We start from the raw sequence: 6,926 nt of genomic DNA on the forward strand, positions 1-6,926 counted from the left end.
CACAACAGTTTTATTATATGTTGAAAGAATTTTTGAAAACAATATATAGAGATTTCTTCTACTGAAGGAGAATTAGTATATAGTTTATTCTTTCAAAACTTTAAATAGCAAACTAAGTTTCGGTCAAAGACCTTGTCAGTAGTTGCAATAAAATTTTATTCAAATACAACTGATTCAATTGTAACTACTGATAAGGTCTTTGACCAAAACTTAGTTTACAACAATAAAGCATAATCTAATGTTGTAATAGCAATGCTGAGTTTATACATTAACACTTTTTTAATCTGTTTAGTATGTATTTCTACACAACGGTAAGTGTTAATTTTAAATATTAGTTATATTGATTAAAAAATAGTTTTTGTAACAGAAACTTTAATTGTTTATACTAACTGATAAGTATAAACTATAATATTTGTTTAAATAAAAACAACTATTTACATATGCATAACACATGGTATATAACATGTTTCTTAAAGTTAAATTATGAACCTTGAATTGGGTTTCATAAAGAATTAAAAGTTTTTGCATTTAATACTCGTTATGAAGCTCTTTTAGACTTTATTACTCTTTCTGGTAATTTTTTATTTCAACTACCAACATATACAGTGTTTTATTTCGTTTGTAGTTGCTTAAAGATCAAATCGAAGTCAGTGAGTCCAAAATAGAAACAAAATAACTACTTTTGTACTTGAAAACAAAATAGATTACCAAATACATAAAACTAAGATAAAGTTAAGTTGTTAATAAAAAATACAGCTTAAAATATAGTTTACAGTCTGGTTGACTTTGTCTAACTTTTTCGTTCTAGTTATAGAGAATCAAAGATTGAATTGTTTTTAGAAGAATATAAACAAAACCAAATTCAATTTTTATAAACATATAGGAATGAAATTGCTGTACTTGGTAAATTTTAAGTAGAAAAAAAAGACTTATTTGATGTTTAACTAAACAATGTTAGGTTTGTAATAAATATTTAACGTTATTAACAATAAAATTAAGAGTTAAAAAAGAATGATTAACTTATTAACGCTATGTTTAACTTAACAAAAATACATTTTAAACTGTTTATACCAACACTATATTTTCTATAAACATGGTTATAACTTAAATTTGTTTATCTTACAATACTAATACACAGTTTAAAAACTGCTTTCAAATTTCAAAAGCTGTAGACAAGTAGTTTCAAACTTAATTCTAATCGCCCACTTGACTTGGTTTTAAAAATTTATTGCGCCAAGAATTGATTCCATGGCTAATTCAAATACTAAAATTAACTTTGTTAAAACAAAATTGAATTTTCAAAAAGTACTTTTAAATTTTTTTTTATGAAAAACTATTACACAGTGTTTTGTTTCATACACTTGTAAAAACAAATAGTATAGTTCTGAAAGCGATTAATACAATCATTTAGATACAACAGTTTAAAAAACTTGACTTTATGTTTTATAAACCCCTGATATAATTTACAAGGTTGCAAAATGTTTTGGCAAATTTTCTCCAGGTCTTGAAATTTTCTTTTAAGTTTTTAAAATTACACATTTTATATGGTCTATTTTAGTTTAAAATTTAGTTTAAGGTAAAAAAACAGTGTTAAATAGTGTAACAACATTGAAAAAATATCTTAAAGATTCTTTAATCGTGTTTAAAAATAAAAAATTGAAGATGAAAAAAAAACGTTATATATAAAATAAATTTTTTCTGTCAAATTAAAACTTAACTACTTTACATTTTAAAGTTGCTTAAAATTCCAGGTTTTTTAGTAATTTTTGTTCAAAAATCCAGGTTTTTTTCAAAATTTCTCAAATTCCAGGTTTTTCTAGCTTCAATTGTCAAATTCCAGGATTTCAGGTTTTTTTTTGGCAACCCTGAATTAACCTAATTATAATAGCTTATCCACTTTAAAACATAGAAGTAAGAAATAACCACCCGAAAGTGATCTTAGTTTATCGATACTTTAATTGGAAGTTTTTTCCAGTAATAATCTATTTGTAAATACACATTAGTTAAGGGATTTTTAAAATACTTTTGAACTGCAATATTTTTGGTATTATTGGTTATACTTAATGGTAACGTGACAATAATAACTATAAAAGTAAAAAAACTTAACAAAAAAACTTTTGAGGCCATATTTAAATAAAAAACTACTTAAAATCGAAAAATAAAAGTTTTAAAGTCTTACTAGTTAAAGTATGATAGTAATAAAAAATAAATAAAATTAAATAGATAATTCACAATAACTTAGAATTTGAAAGGTCAGAAAGTTTAATTGTGGTGTAGCTACTTTATAAAGTGCTTCAAAATATCTAAAATATGAAAAAAAAGGAAATATTTCAATAATAGAACAAACTTTTTTTGTTAGCAAAAAATGTTTAAATTAGAGTTTTTTAAGCAAGCTTCAAGAAGCGATATCCTTGAAAGTTTTCAAACTATAGGAACCAAAAAACTTTAAAAGTTAGATTTCAAATCTAAACTTGTACAAAATGTTCTTTCTTTGGGAAAACATATAGTGAAAAAAAAGAGATTTGCTACAGACTAGGTTATCAACTTTTTTACGGAAAGCACGGATTCATGAGTGAAACTAATAAGCTTGCGAAAATGTGGTCTGTAAATAATATAAGAATTATCTATAACTGGAAAAAGTTGTTATGAGCAAAGTTAAGATTAATTTAATTTTAAGATTAACTAAGAGTTTAAGGTAGTAATTAAGTATCAAAGCATAAAGACAGAAAAAAAACTATTAAGTATTGCTAACAAGCTTGTATTTTAATACAGATATACAAAAACATAGAAATTAAAACTTAAATAAATAATATACTCTTAAATTACTTTTTTAAAGAAGAGAGCCACAGACTGCAGAAAAATATTTAATTTAAAGCAATTAAGTTTAACCATTTTTATAATAGAAGTTTACAAAAAAGTTCTTTTTTATATGGGAATAAACTGTACTGCTTATTTTATGTAAATTAAATCACACATTTGCTTTCGTATATACTTAATTTTTTTTTTCAAGATTTCAATTAAAAACACAGTAGCCTGCAGAAGACTTTTTTCTTAAAGTGTAGCTGGTGAACAACTTAGTTTTAGTTAATCTCGACTATCTTAATAAAAAGCTGCCGACCCCAGCATTAAAGACAAGCAACAATTTCTATAAAATTTAAACAAAAATCAAACAACTGCAATAACATTATTTAGAAAATAACTTACAACATCAAATTACTGACCATGGGTTGCCACATTTGAAAATGAAAAACCTTGTAGTCTTGTGTTGATAAAACGTAAAATGTGCTGTTTATAAATAAGCTGCGTTTTTACTTGTTAACTGAACACAAAAAAATGGCTCTAAATCAAGATTAGGAAGCTATTTATAATTGACTGGCCAAAATTCCAAAAAAAAATTGCTCGCGGCCGGCAGATATCTAAAACAGTTTTAGTAACTAATAAAACATATCAAGTTTAAATGAACAACAAAAAATAAGCTCAAAATATTTAGTCGTAGGACCTGGTGCACAAAAAAACTTTTTTTTGTTATTAAGTCGAAGACCTTGGATACGTCTTGTCCAGAACAAAAAAAAGTATTAGTTTAAACAAAAAAACATGACAAATAAACTTTAATATGGATTAGTAACTATTAAACCAAGTGCCTAACTGTAAGTAGTTACCACAAAACTATTTCTTATAGTTTAAAAATAATATGCATTTAGCTGAAAAGTATATTGTGGGCCGCAGGTTTTCGCTTTGTTGACTGCAGTTTGCCGACCCATTCTTTAAATAAAACAAATTTCTATTAGATTATACCATAACAATTAAAAAAATAAATAGAGGACCCTATTTTACTAAATTTTATTTAAAAATTGTTCATAACTCCTGTTTTTTTTCAGGTTTTTAGTGATTTTTGTCCAGATTCTTGTTTGTTTAATTTATCAAATTCCAGTCTTTTTTCCGTTTTTTTTTTGCTTTTATTGTCGAATTCTAGGTTTTTCTAGATTTTTCTGGGTTTCCAGGTTTTTTAGCAACCCTGTATATTATTATCTAACAAAATTAAGTAGAACTTATTGGTTACTAAAACAAAAACTAATTTAAAATCAGTTAAGAAATTTACTTAGGCTTTTAAGATGTTTTACTTGTTGACCAACACAATGTGTGTTTTGTCCTAATTTTGTCCATATTTGAAAAAAAGAATGAAAAATCATAAAAATTTGTTAAAACTTAACTTGACTTATATTCCAACTAGCTTATAGGAGCTGTAGTATGGTTTATATAACATCAATAAAGAATAATTTAAAAATATTGTAATACCTATAAAACTAAATTAAGTTTATAATTACTAAGCATAGAAGTATAAGAAATAGTTAACTCAAAAAAAAATATTATAATTAAATTTAGGGGTTTATAAAACATATACTAGACTTGTATTTTTAGTAAAAAAATATTCGTTTTTGAAAGTATTTAAAAGAAAAAACATGTACATGAAAAAAAATCTTTTTTTTTGCCACCTATATAAAAAGTCAACTGTTAGAAATGTTATGAAAGAAAATAAAACACTATATATTATTTTTCTAAAACACCAAAAAAAAAGCATATAAATGATTAGACTATTTTGTATAAGTTTTCTAGATCACTCAACAAGTACATAAAACTTTTACAAAATAATTAAATCGTTTATATGCTTTTTTTTTGGTGTTTTAGAAAAATAGTTTACAGTGTTTTAATTTTATTCATAAAATTTTTAATAGTTGACTTTTTATACAAGTGGCGATAAAAAAAAGATTTTTTTTTCCGTGTTAAGGTTTTTTCTATTAAATACTTAAAAAATGAACAATTTTTCACTAAGAGAAAAGTACAAGCTTAGTATATGTTTTATAAACCCCTGAATATAATTGAAATAATTTTTTTTATTGAGTTAACTATTTCTAATACATTTATGAGTATTTTGTTTCACTATACATTTATGCTTAACAATTATTAACTTAGTTTACTTCCATAAAGTATTATTTTTTTTTTGTATTATTAATTAACTGTTCTTTATTGTAGTAAGATCTAATTAAATTTAACTTTATTGTGATATTTGTTGTTAATATTTAAAATATATTGACTTCAAATATAAAAATAATACAACTTAAGTTAGTTTTAAACTGTGTAGTTAACAATAAAAGTGTTTTAATACTTTACCACAGTTATAATAAAGTATATTTCTGCAAGTTTTCCTGCTTTACATTCAATTGAGATAATATTTTTTTAAACATTTTCTTAATTCTAATTTTTAAACTTTCACTAAAAACTGATAATTTCATTTAAACGTTTTACATAAATATGCTCTCTATATATATATTTATTTTTAACAAAGACATTAATTTTTTTCTATTTTAAAAGATTTTAAAAAATTCCACAAAAATTTTTAAACATGAAACAATAGTATTTTTTAGTAAAATCAAAGTAGAAAAAGTTGAATTGTCACTAAAGGGATATTGTGGTTGATAAATGTTAAAAGATGAAATGGCATATTATCAGCTTTAAAACTTATTAAATAAAATCATAAAAATAAACAAACACATATCAAACTATTAAAACTTGGGAGCCTTAAACGTGATGATTATGCTTTAATCATAACAAGTTATAAGTGACACATTTGTTTTCTTGTTTTTGTTATAGAATGAAAATATCAAAACTTTATTTACAACAAAAAAAAAATTACTAAATTGAAGTTTTTCCAAAACAAAACATCATTAATTATTTCTTAAAAATTATAAAAAATCCTTACATAAGTATTGTAACAAAATCTGGTGCATTATATATAAAAACTCTATTTTAACAATTTAAATTAAAAGAAAAATATCTTGTCCCAATAACTTTATTTTCAATTTGTTAACAAGTTAGGACTTGAATAGTAATTTACAATAAACATCTAGTTTATGTATTAAAAATTTTATTAAATAACAACTGTTAATAAAGTATTTCCATAACAGTACTTATTTCTTTGTTTCAGTTGTATTAGTGCTAATTTAGCTGTACAATAAATAACTGCTAAATAACTATTTAAGAATACTAAAAGTATTTAACTAACATAACTTGTACAGAATTGTTTAACAAATGATGAAACATTCAACTGAAATGAGTTATACATCAATGTTTGTCAGTACAAACTAGTTTTAATTCGTCCTTGCATTTTATCTTAACTCTTGTTTCAAAGGAGAACTGTTACTAATTAAGTTTCATTAAATCTAGCTGTTTTAATTTCTTAACGTTATTGACCTTAACTCATCACGATTAGACGCTTAAACATCTAAATTTAAAGATTAGATAATATTTAAAACTGCTATACTTATACTCAAAATCTGGCAAATATGATTATAAAACTTCTTAAAGACATTTTAAAACTTCTATATTTATGTATTCAATTTCAAAATACAATAACACGATTGAAGCTTGATAATTTTTAAAACTTTACAGCTTAACTTTAAGACTTTTTTTTCCAATTTATTTTCGAATAAGGAATGTCAGTTTTTATGATACAAACTTTTGAGAAGAACTTTCAGTGTTTAGTCAAGCAAATCAAAAATGTTTTAGTTAGTTGACGTTTTGTTATAAAAGTTTCTTTTTCAAAATAATCAAATGGAAATCTCTCAAGTAAAGCAGTGCTAGTCTTTAAGCGAAACTTCAATTAAATAAAACAGACCTAATTCAAAACATTATTCACGAAAATTAGAAATAAAACTAAATCCAGAATTCCCGCTCTTTAAATTAAATACTCAGTCTTAGTCACTTAAAATAATTTTAAGTTTATAGGTGAATAAGTCAAGCTTGAACTAATTTTTTTTCTATGTGGAAACAGTTTAGCTAATCACTTATAGTGTTATCAGCAACATGAAAAAATAAAAAAACTATCTTGATAATTAGCATTCACTAAAACATTTAAAGTAATCAAATAT

The sequence above is a fragment of the Thalia democratica genome, chromosome 1 (assembly GCF_965202585.1).
Source record: "Thalia democratica chromosome 1, ktThaDemo2.hap1.1, whole genome shotgun sequence".
Taxonomy (NCBI): Eukaryota; Metazoa; Chordata; class Thaliacea; order Salpida; family Salpidae; genus Thalia; species Thalia democratica.